This window comes from Gossypium arboreum, chromosome 10, assembly GCF_025698485.1.
Source record: "Gossypium arboreum isolate Shixiya-1 chromosome 10, ASM2569848v2, whole genome shotgun sequence".
Classification (NCBI taxonomy): Eukaryota; Viridiplantae; Streptophyta; class Magnoliopsida; order Malvales; family Malvaceae; genus Gossypium; species Gossypium arboreum.
In genome coordinates this window covers 18,981,147-19,003,658 of record NC_069079.1, presented here as the reverse complement: position 1 = coordinate 19,003,658, position 22,512 = coordinate 18,981,147, and the positions used below count along the sequence as shown (strand labels likewise).

Below are 22,512 nucleotides of genomic sequence, written 5' to 3'. Positions count from 1 at the left end.
TCAAAGTAATAAAATATCACATCTAATAAGTTAGGACACGACATCTCGAACTTTTGAAAATGAGCTTGCCTTTTTTTTTTAAAATTCCTGTATTTAAACCTTTTTTTTAAAAGGATATTTGATTATTTAGGGCACGATCTCTCGAACTTCCAAATACTGAATATTGCCTTTATTTACAAAAATCTTGTCTTGAGGTAACAAGATGTCATATCTAGTAAGTTAGGGCGCAACACCTCGAATCTCAGAGAGTAAGCATTTTATTCAAAACTCGTATTGCGATTTAAAAGAATGTTTCGTTATTTAGGTTAAATGTGAAAAATCGAAACCCAGTAAGTTAGGGCACGATTTACTCGAATTTCCAAATGCGGAACATTGCCTTTATAAAAGAATCAATTTTGGGTCGGGTAAAGGTTAATATAACATAAGTTGTAATAAAATGAGATAATAAAGAATGCATAAACAAATTCAAATTTCGATATTAACAGGCATAATGAGAATAAATATAGACGCGAATGTGAATGATAATGATAAGAGCAAAATAAAATAAATAAAGAAAATGAATAAGCTAAAATAAAAAGAAATAATAAAAAGCTAAAAATATTTGAAATTAAAAAGAACTAGTAGTAAATAAATAAAGATTATGTAAAACTATTAAAAATGATAGTAATAGTAATGATAATAATAATAGTGTGAAAAATATAACAATAGTAAAATAATGATATTAATACATAAATATAAATAGAGATATAATACCTAAAATATAATAATAAAAAATATAAATAAATAAGAAATATAAATAGATAAGTAATAAGAAAATAAATATAGATGAAAATATAATAATAGTAATAATACAATAGTAATAGTAATTACAAAAATGATAATAGTAATAAAATAAGATGATGATGATAATAATAATAAAGATAAAAATAGTAATAATAGTAATAATAATAAAGCCATAATAAAAAGAAAAAGAAATAATAACATGTAAATAATGATAATATTAATAATAATATATTAATAATAATGGTATAAATTAATAATGACAATAATAGAAAATAATAGAAATAAATATACTATGTCAACAAGGATAATAGTAGTAATAGTAGTAAAACAATATTAATAATAATAAATATAATAATAGAAAATAATAATAAAAATAATTAATTTTGAAAAGAAAATAGCAAAATAATGGAAAAGGACTAAATTGAACTTAAAACGAAAGTTTGGGGCAAATCTGAAATAAATAAAAAAGAAATGGATCACATTGAACACGCGAATAACAAGGAGGGACCAAAAGGGAAATTTTCCCTTCCCCCGAAACGCACAGCTTCTAAGTGGACTAAATTGGAAACGAAAAAAATTAAAGGGCAAAAATTAAAATTAAAAAAAACTTGATTGCAAAACCATAAAAAAGCGGAAAGGCTAAAAGTGCAATTAGCCCTTCCAAAATAAAACACGCGGATCCTAGCTTGGAGCGGGTCAGGTCGCGTGGGTCAGGCATGAAGCGACGTCGTTTTGGGCATTTGAGGCCAGTCCCAAAACGACGTCGTTTTGGGAGCCTATATAAGTAAATTTTTTTTGAAAAAAAAATCATCCCACCCAAAAAAGAAAAAAAAAAAGCTCTCAACACCCCCTCCCTCCTTCCGATTTCCAATCATGGGGCCAATCACCGACCGCGCTAGCGTCACCACAGACCATGCATGTTGACTGCCATGCACTGCAAATGAAAAAAGGTAATTTTTTTTTACTCACATATATATAAATAGTCATAAAAAACATAAATAAGAAATATATATATATATATATATATGTACATAAATAGTTATGAGAGAAAGGAAAATAAAGAGAAAAATAAAAATAAAAAGAACCTTAGCTTGATTTTGATTTTCCTTCTTCAAATATTTGCTGTTTTGTTTTTATGCTTGAGTCTTTGCCTTTGTTATTAGAAAATCTATTGTTCTTTTGTATTGATTCTCCAAAAAAAAAAAAAAACCTCTGTTACAAATCTATCCTATGGCTTTTATAACCATTTCATTCACTATCTGCTACTTCCTTTATTTTTCTACTGCTCCTTGTGTGTTCTTCCTTCTTTACAGGGTGGTTGGTGGCAGAGCTGGTGGAGGCAAGTAATGTTAGAGGAGCGGCGGCAGAGGGTGGTTGAAGACCTAGGTGCCGTGCACCTAGGGTTAGGGAAATAAGGGTTTTTTTTTTCTTTTTTGATTTTGGGTTGTATTTGGGTTGTTAGTATTTGGGCTTATAGATTTGGGTCTGATTTTGTAATTGGGTTTGGCTCAGTTTATGGGGTTGTATTAGGTTTAATTGGGTTGGTTTAGTAATTGGACCTTGTTTTTTATGGGCCCGGGCAAAATTTGGGTCTTACATTGATGATAATAGTTGTTAATAGCAATAGGAAAAGAGACTTCTTTTTCACTAGTTAACAAATTGAATTTTAACCTAAATTCACATTTAATGTTATATTAAAAAGTGAACAACTATCATCTAAAAAGAAAGAAAGTTTTAATATATTATATAAATATTTAAAGTTAAAAGTTAAAATATATGATATAGAAAAAGAAATAAAAAATGAATATTTTTTAATGTTCAATGTTGGAAGGGGGGCCAAAAAATAATTTAAAGGAGGGCCAAACTTTTCAAAATTTAATGAGCTAAATAAGAAATATTCAATTTTATAATTTTAGAAGGGCCAGGGCCCTTGTCACCCCCCCCAGATTCGTCTTTAGGTTCGTATGTATGGGTTACATACATGGGTTCGCCTAGCATCTACTTAAAGGTTCACATGCAATTTTCTAAGTGTCTGCATAGTATTTCTATGGGGTTTGCATTATAATTCCTGTAGGGTTCGCGTGTTTTTTTCCTATAGGTTCGTATAATAATTCTTATAAGGTTTACCTATATTGATTTCTTACTTTCTAATACATCAATCAATTATACATAATGATTTTAAGTTTAAATCCCATACCTGATTTGGAGGCACAGAAACTTTAACCGGATGAGGAGATTGATGATCTACTCAGGAGGAGAGGGATGATTTTGAAATCTTTGAATTCGTCGATTGAAAATTGATTTGGCAAAGAAGGAACTTTGGCAGTTTTCTTGAAAAATTCTCTAGATATTAATTCCAGGGTTTGAAAAGGGTTGGCTATTTATAAACTCTTTTTCCCAATTGAAATAGGTTTTTGGAATTCATGTAAAATTAAGACTATTTTAAAATAAGGACTAAATTTTAAAAAAAATAGTTTTTGGTTGGGCTATTTTGCAAATTTGAAACTTTTATGGTGTAAAAATAAAATATTTTGGCTGAATGCATACAAAGAGTTTCAAACTTTAGAGTTATGGGTAAGCTAAGGACTTACTACTAAACGAGCAAGCTCATTTTTAACAATTTTTAACAAAAATAATTTTTAAGACATATTAAATTCTCTTACCCTTTGCTTAAAAAAATTAAAATCTATATTTTATCTATATTTCTTGTAGCCATAATTTTGGGATGTGACATTGACCCATGTGCTTTCATTTTGTATAGGTCATTACTTAATTCGATTTTTCGTTAAAAAAATTTAAATCAATCTATGACATGCTACCTCATGTCAAAAAAAAATCTTAAATTTAAAAATAGAAAAAATAAAAAATCTTTAAAAGTAAAAAAATCCCAAAATATTAAAACTTAGGAAGTTATACAAAATAAATAAAATCATAATCTATTTTTGAAAATTATAGAAAAATTTAAAATTATAAGTATGTGAAACTTAAAAAATTAAAATTTCATAATTTCTTTTTGGAATTTTAGGATTTTAGCAAACTTTGGAACTTTTTGCATTTTGTATGAATTTTGAGTTTTTAATAAAAATACCATAAATTTCTTTAAAAATTTATAAAATTTAATTTAAAAAAAACTAAAATTCCAAACAAAGAACTTTTAAAAAAATTATTTTTAAATTATTTTTAAGTTTTGCATACTTATAATTTTCAAAAATATATTATGATTTTTAGTTTTTTTATAATTTTTGAGTTTTAAGATTGTTTGGGTTTAAATTTTTATATTTTTAGAGAAATTTAATGATTTTTTGTTGTGTTTTTTTTGAATTTTTAAGTGAATTTATTATTATTTTTTACATGTGCCAATGTTATTGATTGGTTTAATTTTTTAAATAGAATTTTGGCATAGGGTAACAAGGATTACATAATCAAAGTACAAAGGCCAAATTAATAACAAAAATAAAATATAAGGGCCAAATTGATAGAGAAAAATAGTATAGGTACCAAAGTGATAATTTAGGTATACTACAGGGGCCAAAAGATGTAACAAAGACTATGATAGTTCAAAACTTCATTTTTTTTTTTTGACAAATAAGGGAGGAAAATGAGATTACTTAGAATCAAACCTAAACTTTCATACCTACAACACAATACCCTTGTCATTGAGTTAAGAGGATATTGGCACAACTTCACATTTCCTCTTTAAATTCGATTTTTACTTTAATTTTATTAAGACTTAATTACAAATTTTGTCCTTAATATTTGCATTTTTTTTTTAATTTGACTTTTTTATTGTTCATTTGGACTCTTAATCTTTCAATTTTATCAAATAAGTTGTATTTGGATGGAAAGTTGTGGCACTACTTTGTTTTATATGTTAACAATCATTTTAAAATTATTATAAAATCTCAATTTTAATTTTTTTAAAATAAAACTTAAAAACTATTAATTATTAAAAACTTAAGAAATTCAAAAATTAAGTAAAAGTAGAAAAATTGTGTGCTCAGTTTGGGAACATTAATTTCAAATTTTATATTTGGATTTCATTTATTATATAAATGGTAAAAACGAGATGCATATAATATGAGTAAATTAGTTGAGATTCAAGACTTTAGAAAATGATAAAACATGGATTTGTTAAATTCAAAAATATTTTAAGAATTTTAAAGTCATCTAACAAATTCATGGATTTAAAAATTATCATAAATGTTATATTTTTAAATAATTTACTAATTTTGAAATCTAAATTTTAATACTAAATCCTAATTTTCAAAAGCTGCCTTATGAAAAACTTATAAAATTATGATAAAATTTTAAAAAATTCAAAAAGATAATTGGCGTATTTTCCTTTCCATTTCAGTTTTCTCTAACCCCGTCTCTGTATCCTTGTGTCGGGTCTTATTGTAACTTTGGCAATAACTTCTGTTTGTCTCGAAAAACGATCTCAGTATTTGAACGTAACTTTATTCTCCATTTGGAAAACCCATTCAAAAAGAGTCTCTATTAGTCGAATATTTATCCTCCTTAAAAATAACCATCATTGTTATGAAGAAGAAAGAAAACCATTTGGAAAGTAAAAAAGGTAGAATTGATGCAATCTTCATAATTTATTGTTATCCAAGTTTTGGGTTTACGTTACTTGGGGTGTTTTCTTCCCTCAGTGGACCATTTTAATTCGCTTTCCCTTGTTGAGGCCAATAATTGATGCATTGAATTTATGGAATTGGAAGAGATAACATCTTACTTTCGGCTTTTAGTTTTAGTTGATTTGGGGGTTGATGTACAATCAACATGAACAAAATCTGATTTGATTTTAAAAATTCCATAAAAATTTTAAATTTTGAATTAAATAGTTTGAATTATTTGAGTTACTCAAGTTATTCGGATCAATTCGAATAAAAAATTTAAAATTTTTGATTTAACTTGAATATGAATTACACAAATCAAACTATCCAAAAATCCAAATAAAAAAATACAAAACTACTTCGTTTTTATAAACGTTTATTTTTCAAGGCACTTCGTGGAGTTTTGATGAGATCATTAAAATCTCATATAGCTGGACAAAACAGTATTCTTCATTTTCAATGCCCCCATATCATAAAGCATGAAGTTATCTTCATAATTGGCCTACAACTAACAGCAGCTGGGTGTGTTTGACTACAGATGCTTCGGTTAGGATTGAAGAGGGTTTTGCGGCTAATGTAGGTTTTTTGAGAAATCATAACGACGAGTAGATCATTGGGTTCTCTAGATATTTGGGTAACTGTACATCGATGGAGGCATAGCTTTGGGGGATTTTGTATGGATTGAACCTTATTTTGGATAGACGCTTTGAGAGGATCTTAATCCAAACATATAGTATTGAAAATATCAAGGCCATCATGAAAGGTTTGTTGAGGAACTCTAATTCTACCTTACTCAGAAGAATTCGTCATACTCTGGAGAGGATAAAGTAGTGGGAAATTCAGCATATTCCCAAAGAGGAGAACTTAATTGCTGCAATTCGTACAAGGAAAATAGGATTAATACTGTTTGAGAATCCTCCTTTGAAGCTCTAGTTTATTTACTTTGTAGCTCTATTTATTTAAAAAATAAAAAAATAAAACCTACCACTTTGCCATTAGTGAGCTTCAAATGCTAAGATTAAATCACAAATTTAATCCAATGGCTTTCATAAAATCGATGTTTTCTTATATTCTCTTTTCTACAAATTTTAAATTCATAGCATATCACATGTCTTATTACTATATAATTTTTTAACAAAATATTCCTCTATAAATTACTCAACTTCCTAAATTAGGAAAAATAACCAAATAAAACCCAATGTCTAGAAATAAATTATATTTTATCACCTTTACAATATTTTTCGATATTTAACTACACAAATATTTTCAATAACTCTAAATTCTCTCTCTTAAAATTTTTATGATCCCCATTTTCGAAATATTATCATTAATACATTAACTTTTATTTCTCTCCTTTTTTCCTCTTTTGACTTACCGGAATAAATGATGGCAAAACAAAACAAAATAAAATAAAATACTTACTAGAAAAGAAAAATCTTTATTTTTCTGGTTTTAAAAGATCCCATCTTTTCAAGGAAAAGAGATCCCATCTTGAGATTATTATAAATTGAGGATGATGGAGACTATAACATGTAACAGTCAATTCTTTGGTTATGGTGTTGAATTGGTATTACGGGACAACATGAATACAAATATTTTAAAATTAAAATTAAGCTTTTTATTAAATACAACATAATAACTTAAATGTCCCATCCAATTAAACCTATTTTAAAATGCTTATGTATATATTCAAACTTCCTCTTCCCAAATCTTTTTCTATACAACTTTTTAAAATTTTAAATTTTTAAATTAGTAAAATTAAAATATATTTTAACAAAATTTAATTTAATTTTTTAAAATTATAAAGATATAACATATTAAAATAATGAAATTATATTTTTATCGTAAAAATTATAATCTAATTTCACTCCTAAAAAATTTCTAGTTTCATCCTAAAGTTTAAAAATAAAAATAAAAAAATTTATAACTTATAAATACATATATATTTAAAAAATTAACTGATAAACATTTTAAAAAATATCATTTCATTTGTTTTACTTCTTCATTCTTATTATTTTTTCTTTTAAATATTACACCTTCTCTTGCAATAATGAAACTCAAACTTAAACAAACTCTAATTATCTTCAAACAACCACATCACATCAAGCAAAGAGCTTCAAAGAAATCAGCTTCATCGATGCTGGAAGAGTCCCTTACGTGATGGTCTGTAATTAATGCCCAAATCAATATTTGTGGATTTCAAAGATGAGTTTTAGAAAATAAAAGAGAGTGAAAAATCTGGAGCAACCTGATTTGCGAAAATCTGCTAATTGTGGAACAACACGCAGTAGTCTCCGGAATATGTCACCACACTATCAATAAAGAGAGTGGAAGACAATAAGCTTCAATATTTCCCGATGTTGGAAAACCCAAATCAGGGTTCCGAGGCTTCTTTTTAGATTTTTGTTCAAACCCTAGAAATTGTGTTAGTTTTTACGAGAAGTGTGAGACAACGTGTCTAAAAGAGAAGTGTTTCAGTGATGGTGCCACTACATCCTCCAAGTGCTCTCATCTATACCTACATTTAGTCTTTTTAGAAAATTTTATTTTTTAAAATTTTTTTACATGTTTGGAGTTTTAAAATGGCTAAAATTGCATATAGTCCCTGTTTTTTTTTTTAATTTGGAATTTAGTTCTTTTATTTGTATCTTTAGGAATTTAATCTTTTTAATTTTTAGATTTTAAAATCCAGGTCCAACTATAAACCCTGAATTTTTTTTACTAAATTTATTGTTGTGACATTTTGAGATTTTAAAAAAAAAAACTACTCACTTGGTAGCCATATACTTAAAAAAATGTTGTAATTAACCTGAATTTAATAAAAAATTAATAGTATTAATTGTTGGACCTGAACTTTGAAACTTGAAAAGTAAAAAGATTAAATTCTTGAAAATACAAGCACATGAACTAAATTCCTAATTTTCAAAAAGTATAGGGACTATAGTCATGCTTTAACCTTTTAAAAATCACTAGTTCCAATGTTACATGTGTTGCACATGGTTTTATTTGTTTATTTTAAAATTTATTAAATAATATATTTTTATAAATTTAAAATATATATACATATTTACTAATTAAATGAGAATAGGTCTCATTTACAATGAAAGTATTAATTTTGAAAATAATTGAGAGATAACATTTTAAAAGTAATGAAATTAAAAAGAGTTAATATTTGGTACATTGGTAGTGTACTTTTTTTTTACTCCATAAACAGTTTTAAAAAATTGTCATATGTAATTTCCCCAGCCCGACTTAACGTTAGACTCGAATTTGGAAGATTACATTAGCCATTGAAATGACCCAATAAGCTATTAGAGTTTTGAAAACAGACATTTTTAAACATTTAATTATTTTAGAAAAAAATTTGGTTAATCATTGAATTAGCTATTACTCATAATTTAAATTATGGTTTAAAAACAGAAAATGTGATATCTACTAATGTTTTTAATAGAAACCGGGTTCATGCATAACTACTTAATAATCATATTTAAGCATTCTAAAAGTATAAATTAAATGTCATGCAATATAAAAACAAAACTCGAATCGTAAGTCCTATGCGCAATTTGAAATTTAAAATAATTGCAGTCTTTGAATAATAAAATATCAATTAATAAATCTAAAATATCAAATACTTTTAAAGTATTTGTACAAACAATAAAAAAATATATTGTAAAATAAACTCTTCACTATTTAATTATTTTATTTTCTTAATATTGACTATAATAATTTGTAAATAGAATATAGTTAATATGTAGTAAAAATTATATAAGTAAAAATAAAAAAATTAAATAATTGTGATTGTAAAACCTTTTTACATTTACTTCAATTATAATTATTTTAATTAATTTTTAAGTAATAATTATAAATTATATTATAAACTTTTCAAAAGTGTAATTATCACAACTATTAAATTATAATTATTTTAAATGTATTATCACAAATTCTATTTTACATTAACTTTTGCAATTATAATTCTAACTGAAATATTATAACTATTTTAAATATTAATTTAGTAATATGCCGAAAGTAAAAGGTATTCTCATTGGTTGAAAAGTTTTTTCATACTCATGCATATATATATTATATGTAGAGCCCAAATTTTGCTCGGGCCTAACAAGTAGAGTCCAAAACACCAAATAAATTAACAGTCCAATTAACACCCCATTAAACCACCCCACTAATTCCTATCACTGCACTTGCCTTCAAAAAAGAAAGAGGTAATCAGTTGTAAAATTTGGCTATAAAAGCCATTCAAAACTATTGTAAATGATTTTTTTTTTTGGAGAAAAAAGGGGAGAGATTCAAATAGAGAGTTTCAATACAAGAAATACATGAGATTAATTAAAAATCAAAGTAAAAGAGGGTTTTTTTTTTTTGAGGTCCTGTCGCCGTGTACCGTGACCCTGATTGCGGCGCGTGGAGGTCCGGTGATCGGAACAAGGTCGGACCGATGACCGAATTTTGAAGGGAGGGGGAGAGTATTATTATTACTATTATTATTATTTTTATTACTTTTACTATTTTTCTATATACTATTATGTTTTCTTTTTTATTATTTTTAGTAGTACGTAATAGTGTTTTTATTATTTTATTATTACTTTTACCTTTTTATTACTATTATTATTTTTATTAATATAGTATTATTTCCTCTTTTTATATTGTTATTATTATTAGCACGTATATTATTATTATTAATGTATCATTGTTATTTTCTATTTTATTATTACTTTTATTACTATTGTTTCTATTATTATTATTTTCATTACTTCCATTATTATTATAATCATTTTCTATTATCATTAATATTTCATTTGTTCATTATATATTTACTTTTTAATATTATTTCCATTATATTTTATTATTATTATTACTATTATTTTTATTAACCATCCTATTTTAAAATTATTTCATTTAATATTTTATTGTACATGTGTTTATTTGCCTACTCCCAATTTAAATTAAATTTTATTTAAATTTTCTTTGTTATTCTATTTTTATCTCTATATTATTTTATTTATTATTATTTTTTTCTGGATTTTTCAAGTAAGGGCAATATTCGGTACTTGGAAATTCGAGAAATTGTGTCCTAACGTACTGGGTTTCAGTTTTTCGTTTGATCTAAGTAACTGATTGTCCTTTTAAATTAAAATACATGAGTTTTAAATAAAACAAAGACAATATTCCGTATTTAGAAATTCGAGTAGTCATGCCCTAACGTACTGAGTTTCGATTTTCCGTTTGATCTAAATATCTGAATGTCCTTTTTAAAATTTAAATGCATGAGTTTTAAATGAAATAGAAGGCAAGCTCATACTCCAAGGTTGAGGTGTTGTGTCCTAACGTACTGGATATAACATTTTACCTTGAGATGAAACGGTCCTTGACATACGTTTTAATTCATCTAAATACTTTAAAAAAGCATTAACACTAAGAGGGATCGTATTTTAAACTCTCGTCAAATTTTCAATTTTCGACATTAAGACACTGAATAATCAATTAGGTACCAAATTTGGGCGTGACGAGGGTGATAACCCTTCCTTGCACGTAATCGACTCCCAAACCTGTTTTTCCAATTTTCACAGGCCAAAATTGTTGTTTTGATAAATCAACCTGTTTATTGAAAAACGACCACGTTTTGAGATGACCTGATCACACCTCATCAAAAAGGATCGGTGGCAACTCCAAAATTTTGTCTTAAAAAGTCAATTCCCTTTTTTCAAAAAAATGGTTTCGGCATTATAAATGACCAAATTAAATAATTTCACATTAATATACTATCATATTAATTAATATTAATTTTATTATTATCACTTAATCATACTAGTAAATTATTATTCTAATGTCAATTTAATAATTAATATAGTTAACAATAAAAGGTATTCTTAGCAGTTAAAAGTTTTTTAAAACTCATGCTTTTATATATACTAGTCTCCACGTCACATGTTTACGTGTTTATTTTTTAAATTTATTAAATAATGTATTTTTAAAATTTTTAAAATATATTTTTGAATTAAATGAGAATTGGTTTCATTTATTATAAAAATCTAGTAATTTTAAAAATAATTGAGAGATTAATGAAAATAAAAAAAGTGAGAAACAACCGATAGAAAATGTTAAGTAATTAGATTACCGATATATGGATATTATCTTTTTATATACATATAATATTAATATCACACATTTGTCTTTTATTAATTATAAAAGTTGATTTTAACATTATTAATTATTAGCATATTTAAAATAAAACAATATTTATATATAAAAATTATATTTATTTAATTAAAATTTAGATTTTTATAAATTTTAATTTATTCAGTTATATTAAAGCGGTTTTATAAATTTATATTTTCATTAATTAATAATATATTATGTTATTTTTATGTAGAACTTTTAAAAGATATGATCGAATAATTATTTCACTTTAATATACTATTATATTAATTAATATTACTTTTATTATTATCACATAATGATATTAATAAATTATTATTCAATGTCAATTTAGTAATATAATTAATAATAAAGGATATTTCCGCGATCTAAAAGTTTCTCTAAACCCGTACTTATATATATTCTAGATAGATAGAATTTATATATTTTAAAATTTTAATGAAATTTAAATTTTCAATTTTATGGTTTTTAAAGATTTTTTATGATTTATATTTTACTTTCAAATGATGATGTCATTTTATGTCATCAATATTTTCACTAATTCGCTTATCCAAAACTTAATAGTATTATAAAAAGTATCAAATTAGTTGATAAAAAAAAGTTTGAACACCAAATTGGGATAAAAAAAAGACATCCTTCACCGAAAAATGTCTGAATTTGACACACATGAGTCAAGTTATTGACTGCCTATAAACGTGTTATTGTTTATAGTATAAATATTATACAAAAAATATATAAAATTAAATCGGTGGTGTCTGCAAGCATATGGGTTAAATTGTAATACAATAAAGTTTACAAGGAAACACTGGTAAGTATTTCAAGGATCGTACCCATGCAGATTAGACAAACTTTTATTAAATTAATTACAGAAAATAATTAATAATCTAATTGAGTTACGAATTAGTAGTGCGAATCCAAATTAATATTTTAATTAAACTAATTAAATTAACTAACCTAAATTAACCTAATGGACTTTCCTATTCCTAGTGTCAATAATGCAAGCCTCTAGCCTATAATCGAATAAATCCCTAATTATCTAATTAAATCATTAATTATCCTAAATTGAGTTATTTATCACCCTTAGCTAAGAATGCCCTCCTAACTCATCTTCACTAAGGATTACCCTTTCAATATCACCTATCTTGATATTCTATTAGGGGCATCACTCTTGTAGCACCCCAAACCCGGCCCAGAAGTTATGGCCGGATCCAGCATGCCACATCAAAAACGTAAAAAAAAAAATTCCATTCTAAGTCTAGAAAATCGTACTTGATGTTCAAAAGATTAATTCATTAAGGGTTAAAGTGAATGGAAGCTGTGCACCAGGTAGGAAACCGGAAAAGAGGTGGTGAGTCCATCGGACTGCTTAAGTACCAACCTCCCTTCGGATCCAATCCTAGACATGCATACCGCCATTGCCACACCTTAACGTCATGGATATTTCTAGGAAACCGATTCGATTAAGTCATTTTAGGAAAAGTGATTAATTTTGGAAAATACTTTCATTACGGAAGCTTTGCTTGTTGTCGTGTTATTTTGAAATCAAGCTGTTGTTTTTGAAAACGCGCCTAAAGCTATCTAATTTCAACAGTTAAAATAAGTATTGCCTATCTTAGTAATACATAATAAAACCATCAAAAATAAATAAGCGGCTTTATTACATTTAAAAGCCCAAAACCTCAAACGTAATTTAAAAGATGTCTAGTTCACGGAAGAAAATCAAACTTTGAGCGGTGGCCACTCGAATTCCCTCACGACTCCAAGCCCACTATGGTTGGGGATTTCTGCGTGGATGAAAATAAAAGGGGTGAGTTTGGGAAACTCGGATGTGTAAGGAAAACCCATTCAAAGCCCAAGTCAGCTCAAGCCTATTGGGCCTAAGCCCATTCAGGTAACAGTGGTACTAGGCCAGAGCCCTTTTCAAATTACAATAAACTGGGCCTTAGCCCCTTATTCAGATAACAGTATGGCCCATAGGCCCATTTCAAAATACATGCAACATCAATAACATATGCAAGCCCATTTGGGTAACAGTGGTACTGGGCCAGAGCCCTTTTCAGATTACAATAAACTGGGCCTTAGCCCCTTATTCAGATAACAGTATGGCCCATAGGCCCATTTCAAAATACATGCAACATCAATAACATATGCAAGCCCATTTGGGTAATAGTGGTCTTGGGCGAGCCCTTTTCAGATTACAATAAAGCGGGCCTTAAACCCTTATTCAGATAACAATTATGGCCCATAGGCCCATTTCAAAATACATGCAACATCAGTAAACATATGCAAGCCCATTTGGGGAGACTACTCAACCCACCAACCACTACACTCCACCCGTACCAGCCATACACTCCATGTGGGGAATAGCTCAACCCACCCATTTAACACTCCACAGTTGCAAGCATTCTTGCTCGATTATCGATAAATTGAGGCAAAGCCTCCGATCGTGGACAAGCCACTTTTAGTACTTCCTCCATCAATATCCCAATCCCATGCATCAGATAATAACAACATGGCATGCAGTAAATAACAACAGTCAAACATGCATTGAGGTCAATTTAACCCTAGGGGTATTTCGGTAATTTATCTCCCAGGGGTAAAACTGTAAATTTTCCACTTTTAAAGGTATTTCAGTAATTTATCTATTTTAGGGTTTTTCATGCATATTCCTACCTTTCACGTACTACAGAATCACGTACCGAGGGTTCTTACCGAATTGGGTCCGTTGGCCCATCATTCCAATTTTGGCCCATTAAGCCCAAAAATATCGAGGGCACAGAAATCATACACTTTGCAGTCCAAATTTTGCAGCTTACCAAAAACATTAATCGATTTACCTCACGAGCATTACTTTTCGTAAATCTACAAAATACCGGTTTTCGGCATTTCGGCTTTTCGACTTTTGCCGATCCAGACTAAGAAAGAGGGTGTTAGTTACACACCTGTTTGCGACGATATGCTGACGAGATCCACACACGAACCGCCTACAATTGGATTACTAACACGTTAATCTAACTATTCAATTACAAACTACATATTAACCCCTTACAATATTCGGCCAACCACACCTACAGATCATAGTAAGCTTATAAGAAATCAATAAGCAACTCATTAACAAATTTTTGTCAATGTTTACCACATAATCATAATTTCACTGCAAGCTGTCTTCCTGAGCAACAGTCACTAAATCATTTATAACTAGAGCTACGAAACTCCAAATCAAGTTCCGTTAATTTTCCCTGAAAATAGACTCATATATCTTATATCCATAAAATTTTCAGAATTTTTGGTTTGGCCAATCAATACCAGATTTTTCTCAAAGCTTCGCATGTTTCACTGTTTGACTAATCTGACCACTCTTTATTACGAATCAAATTTCTCATTGTACAAAATTCAAAATATGTTCTAGTTTATTCCATTTGAAACTAGACTCATTAACCTTTAATTACATAATTTATGTAGCTTCTAACTCATCTCCCACAATTTATGGTGATTTTCCAAAGTCACGTTACTACTGCTGTCCCAAGCAGATTTATTACCAAATCACTCTTTCACACCTAACTTGCATGCATGTTATTTAAACATGTATATCACCAATCAATCATCACATATCTATGATTTTACTTAAGTATAATCTCCATTTCATCATTTTAAAGCACAACATGTTAGCTGATTTTTCCCTTTAACATCTAAGGCACATGCATGCTCATTTGTTTGGCTCAACTTCACATATCTTCCATTTTTCATCAAAAGAACATGAAACAACAACCATTTCCTTCATTTTAATTCATGACCAAATGCTCACAACACAACTAAAATCAAAATATACTTCAAGAGTTAAGGTAGAATCAAGAAGAACTCATGAACCTCAAAATAGAAGCAAGGTACCAAGAACTTACCTTCAATTTTCCTCCTCCTAATGACCAAATACTCAAGAGCTTTCTCTTCTCTTTTCTCTTCTCTAACTTTCAGCTATGATGAACAAAGATGGACAAAACTTTGTTCTTTTCACCCCTTTTTCTTTTAATAAAACTTCATATTTCATCCATTTAATTCTTTAATACAAAAGACATGAAATTCTTATCATGAAACATTTATCTAAACCATTATCATGAAACATTTACCTAACCCATTATCATGGAATATTTACCTAATCCATTATCATGGAACATTTACCTAACCCATTATCAATTTGTATCAATTTGTACCATAAATTATGGATATCAAGTACTCATATTGTCTACAACAACATGATGGCTAGCCACTTCATGTAAAATGGGAGGTTTGTCATGCAAATCCTCCTATTTTGCACTCCTATTTATTTGGCCACTTCAATTTAGCCTATAGCATTTTCAAACATTTTCACATAAGTCCTATTTCATAATTTCACTCCCTTTTTCTTATGGAACAAAAATTAACTAAAATTACCGGGTTCTATCTTAAGCTTGGGCTTTTTAGAGGCCCACTAACATAATTAAACCTATGCCAACATTCATAGGATTCCCGAAAATTGGGGCGTTACAACTCTACCCTTCTTAAAGAAATTTCGTCCTCGAAATTTACCTAATCCAAACAGATGAGGGTATTGCTGTTGCATCGTCTCTTCTGGCTCCTAAACTCAGAAGTTTCCCCTTCCTTAACTTGTTGAAAACGAGCGACCAAAGACTCATATTCCAACTGCTTTTCCTTAATCTGATCCACCCAGGTTGGCCTCACTTGTAACTCAGCCAACAGACTTCCATCATCATACAGACTCAGACGAGCAAACATTGCTCTCAGATCAGATATAGCTCTACGACTTAGAGCATCGGCAACCACATTAGCCTTGCCTGGGTGATACTCGATCGAACAGTCATAATCCTTAAGCAACTCAATCCATCTCCTTTGCCTAAGGTTCAGCTCCTTCTGAGTCATCAAATACTTAAGACTCTTATGGTCAGTGTATATAATACACCTTTCTCCGTACAAGTAATGTCTCCAAATCTTAAGTGCAAATATCACTGCTGCCAACTCCAAATCATGAGTCAAATAGTTTCCCTCGTGAGGCTTAAGCTATCGTGATGCATATGCAACCACCTTACCCTCTTGCATTAACACGCAGCCTAAACCCACGTGTGATGCTTCACTGTACACAGTAAAATCCTTCCCAGACTCCGGTTGAATTAACACAGGTGCTTCAGTCAGAACTTTCTTCAACTTCTCAAAAGCTTCTTACTGTTTCTTAGTCTATACAAATGGTACTCCTTTCCTTATGAGTTTTGTTAGAGGTGCTGCCATCACAGAAAAACCTTCTACAAACCTTCTGTAGTATCCTGCCAGTCCTAGGAAACTCCGTATTTCCGACACTGACCTAGGTGGCTTCTATTCCAAAATCGCTTCAATTTTCGAGGGTCCACTTTAATCCCTCAGCAGAGACCACATGTCCTAAGAAAGTTACCTCCTCAACCAAAATTCACACTTGCTGAACTTCACAAAGAGTTCCTTCTCCCTTAATACTTACAGCACTATACGGAGATGTTCATCATGTTTCGTTTTAGTTTCAGAATATACCAGGATATCGTCAATAAAGATGACTATGAACTGATCCAAAAATGGTTGGAACACACGATTTATCGGATCCATAAATGCTGCGGAGGCGTTCGTTAGTCTAAATGGCATAACCGAAACTCGTAATGACCATACCGAGTCCTAAATGTCGTCTTTTGGATATCTGTCTCCTTGACCCTTAACTGATGATATCCAGATCGAAGGTCGATATTGGAAAATACAGAAGCTCCTCTAAGCTGGTCGAATAGATCATCAATCCTTGGCAGTGGATACTTATTCTTAATCGTCAGTTTGTTCAACTGGCGATAATCAATGCACATCCGCATCGTACCATCCTTATTTTTCACGAATAGCACTGGTGCTCCCCATGGAGACACGCTTGGCCTAATAAAGCCCCTATCCAACAACTCTTGAATTTGAGCATTTAACTCTACTAACTCCTTGGTGCCATCCTATACGGTGCGATGATACACGAGCACCATTCCGAGCAACAAGTCTATTCCAAACTCAACTTCTCAATTCGGAGGCAATCTTGGAAGCTCCTCCGGAAAAACATCTTAGAACTCCTTTACGGTCCTAACCTTATCCACTGTCAGTCCCTCCTCTTCCGACTGACTTACAAATACCAAATAGACCTCACAACCTTTCCGAATCCACTTTTCGGCTCTTAATGCCGACACCACATTGGACAAATAATCCCTTCGCTCACCTATCACCATAACCTCCTCATCCTTTGTGGTCCTTAACTCCATTCGTTTAGCAGCACAATCCAGATTCGCTTTATGCTTAACAAGCCAGTCCATTCCCAAAATGAGATCAAACTCTCCGAATGGTAACTCCATCAGATCTCCAAGGAAAATCTTACCTTGAGTTTCTAAGGGTACATTCCTATACAGTTTATCTACCCTAACCGAGTGACCCAAGGACTTAGTACAGATACCCCACTCACAATCTCCTCGGAAGCGGTCCAAGTTGTCTATAATCCGCTCTGTGGCCTCCAACCAATACTCCGCCACATTTGGGGCTATACCGACACGCCTTAAAGATCTCCTCTCCGTTTGTTCAAGTCGTTCGAAATGGATCCCGAACTCCATTGCCGTACTTGCCCCAAATAACCCTTTCCGAACACGAAGCATTTCTGTGATGGGCATCATCCACTGCCGCATGGTCATGAGACTCTACCTCTATTGCCGGTGGTACGGTGCATCCACCGCCAAGCATATGTCTCAAGATGAAGATCTCGCTCGAACACTTTCTCGGCCCGTCTCACGACCTCTTGTACTCATATCGTATTATCTTGATTACGAATTTTTATGCATCAATTAATATTCCAATGTTTATTACAGATGTTTTATGAATCGACGGTAGTTGAGAGTTTGTTTTCGCAGAATCAAGTCTAGCTACGATTTGATCTCTTATCGATTTTCCTATGGTTTCAGTATCATCCTATCTAGAGTATCCTAGCGAGATTTGATCTGATGATAGATAAGTCGGAAAAATATTGAAGAGTTCGAGTAATACTTACAGACTTGGTAGGAGATTGAATGCCACCTTCTAAAGACTAAATTTTGAAAATCGAGTTTTCGCATTCTTTATAAAATTTTCGTTTTGAAAATCTTTGTTTTGTAAACCCATTCCACAGCCGAGTAGTTGCAACCTAGGCTCTGATACCACTAAATGTAGCACCCCAAACCCGGCCCAGAAGTTATGGCCGGATCCAGCATGCCACATCAAAAACGTAAAAAAAAAATTCCATTCTAAGTCTAGAAAATCGTACTTGATGTTCAAAAGATTAATTCATTAAGGGTTAAAGTGAATGGAAGTCATGCACGGTAGGAAACCGGAAAGAGGTGGTGAGTCCATCGGATTGCTAAGTACCAACCTCCTTCGGATCCAATCCTAGACATGCATACCGCCATTGCCACACCTTAACGTCATGGATATTTCTAGAAACCGATTCGATTAAGTCATTTTAGGAAAAGTGATTAATTTTGGAAAATACTTTCATTGCGGAAGCTTTGCTTGTTGTCGTGTTATTTTGAAATCAAGCTGTTGTTTTGAAAACGCACCTAAAGCTATCTAATTTCAACAGTTAAAATAAGTATTGCCTATCTTAGTAATACATAATAAAACCATCAAAATAAATAAGCGGCTTTATTACATTTAAAAGCCCAAAACCTCAAACGTAATTAAAAGATGTCTAGTTCACGGAAGAAAATCAAACTTTCGAGCGGGTGGCCACTCCGAATTCCCTCACGACTCCAAGCCCACTATGGTTGGGGATTTCTGCGTGGATGAAAATAAAAGGGTGAGTTTGGGGAAACTCGATTGTGTAAGGAAAACCCATTCAAAGCCCAAGTCACTCAAGCCTATTGGGCCTAAGCCCATTCGGTAATAGTGGTACTAGGCTAGAGCCCTTTTCAAATTACAATAAAGCGGGCCTTAGCCCTTATTCAGAGATAACAGATGGCCCATAGGCCCATTTCAAAATACATGCAACATCAATAACATATGCAAGCCCATTTGAGTAACAGTGGTCTGGGCGAGCCCTTTTGATTACAATAAAGCGGGCCTTAGCCCTTATTCAGATAATGATATGGCCCATAGGCCCATTTCAAAATACATGCAACATCAATAACATATGCAAGCCCATTTGGGTAACAGTGGTCTTGGGCGAGCCCTTTCAGATTACAATAAACTGGGCCTTAAACCCTTATTCAGATAACGAGTATGGCCCATAGGCCCATTTCAAAATACATGCAACATCGGTAAACATATGCAAGCCCATTTGGGAGACTACTCAACCCACCAACCACTACACTCCACCCATTACCAGCCATACACTCCATGTGGGGAATAGCTCAACCCACCCACCCAACACTCCACGATTGCGGCATTCTTTGCTCGATTAACGATAAATTGAGGCAAAGCCTCGATCGTGGACAAGCCACTTTCGATACTTCCTCGTCAATATCCCAATCCCATGCATCAGATAATAACAACATGGCATGCGATAAATAACAACGATCAAACATGCATTGAGGTCAATTTAACCTAGGGGTATTTGGTAATTTATCTCCCGAGGGTAAAGCGTAAATTTTCCACTTTTAAAGGTATTTCAGTAATTTATCTATTTTAGGGTTTTCATGCATATTCCTACCTTTCACGTACTCTGAGAATCACGTCTGAGGGTTCTTACCGAATTGGGTCAGTTGGCCCATCATTCAATTTTGGCCCATTAAGCCCAAAAATATCGAGGGCACAAAATCATACACTTTGCAGTCAAATTTTGCAGCTTACCAAAAACATTAATCGATTTACCTCACGAGCATTCGCACACTCGTAAATCTACAAAATACGGTTTTCGACATTTTGGCTTTTCGACTTTTACCGATCCGGACTAAGAAAGAGGTGTTAGTTACACACTGTTTTGCGACGATATCTTGACGAGATCCACACGAACCGCCTACAATTGGATTACTAACACGTTAATCTAACTATTCAATTACAAACTACATATTAACCCCTTACAATATTGGCCAACCACACCTACAGATCATAGTAAGCTTATAAGAAATCAATAAGCAACTCATTAACAAATTTTTGTCAGTGTTTACCACATAATCATAATTTCACTGCAAGCTGTCTTCCTGAGCAACAGTCACTAAATCATTTATAACTGGAGCTACGAAACTCCAAATCAAGTTCCGTTAATTTTCCCTGAAAATAGACTCATATATCTTATATCCATAAAATTTTCAGAATTTTTGGTTTGGCCAATCAATACCAGATTTTTCTCAAATCTTCGCATGTTTCACTGTTTGACTAATCTGACCACTCTTCATTACGAATCAAATTTCTCATTGTACAGAATTCAAAATATGTTCTTGTTTATTTCATTAGAAACTAGACTCAATAAGCTTAAATTACATAATTTATTCAGCTTCTAATTCATCTCCCACAATTTATGGTGATTTTCCAAAGTCACGTTACTGCTGCTGTCCCAAGCAGATTTATTACCAAATCACTCTTTCACACCTAACTTGCATGCATGTTATTTAAACATGTATATCACCAATCAATCATCACATATCTATGATTTTACTTAAGTATAATCTCCATTTCATCATTTTAAAGCACAACATGTTAGCTGATTTTTCCCTTTAACATCTAAGGCACATGCATGCTCATTTGTTTGGCTCAACTTCACATATCTTCCATTTTCATCAAAAGAACATGAAACAACAACCATTTCCTTCATTTTAATTCATGACCAAATGCTCACAACACAACTAAAATCAAAATATACTTCAAGAGTTAAGGTAGAATCAAGAAGAACTCATGAACCTCAAAATAGAAGCAAGGTACCAAGAACTTACCTTCAATTTTCCTCCTCCTAATGACCAAATACTCAAGAGCTTTCTCCTCTCTTTTCTCTTCTCTAACTTTCAGCTATGATGAACAAAGATGGACAAAACTTTGTTCTTTTCACCCTTTTCTTTTAATAAAACTTCATATTTCATCCATTTAATTCTTTAATACAAAAGACATGAAATTCTTATCATGAAACATTTATCTAAACCATTATCATGAAACATTTACCTAACCCATTATCATGGAATATTTACCTAATCCATTATCATGGAACATTTACCTAACCCATTATCAATTTGTATCAATTTGTACCATAAATTATGGATATCAAGTACTCATATTGTCTACAACAACATGATGGCTAGCCACTTCATGTAAAATGGGAGGTTTGTCATGCAAATCCTCCTATTTTGCACTCCTATTTATTTGGCCACTTCAATTTAGCCTATAGCATTTTCAAACATTTCCACATAAGTCCTAATTCATAATTTCACTCCCTTTTTCTTATGGAACAAAAATTAACTAAAATTACCGGGTTCTATCTTAAGCTTGGGCTTTTTAGAGGCCCACTAACATAATTAAACCTATGCCAACATTCATAAGATTCCCGAAAATTGGGGCGTTACAACTCTCTAATATATTAAGTGCTTTTGAATAAATAACCAATTTTAGATAAATAATTACTTAACACATAGATAAATTTATTAATCAAATCATGCTAAATATGAAATAAGCATAAGAAATTATTCAAACATTATACAATCGCTAATTGATCAGAGAAACGAAAATATGAATAAAAAAAATAAGAGATAAGAGAAAGGTGGTAAATATTTTGAAAAGTTATCAGAACATTTCAACACTGATCAGTATCAAGTTTATACTACTGTCTTTCCATCATTGCCTTCAAATAATTAAACAATTGGTCATGCAGATATTATTCCATGTAATCTTTTAAAATAATTAAAAATAAATTTCGAATAAACATATATTAAAAAATAACAATATTTATTATAACCTA

General features: G+C 30.8%; 1 long non-coding RNA gene across 1 annotated transcript; it reads right to left on the bottom strand.

Annotated features, from left to right (window-relative positions):
* Positions 1-7,315: 7,315 nt before the first annotated feature.
* On the bottom strand, positions 7,316-7,896 carry LOC128281724 (uncharacterized). Its single transcript, XR_008271987.1, has 2 exons — positions 7,651-7,896; positions 7,316-7,567 (listed from the first exon to the last, which is right to left on the bottom strand). It is a non-coding gene; the product is annotated as an uncharacterized LOC128281724 (long non-coding RNA).
* Positions 7,897-22,512: the final 14,616 nt, after the last annotated feature.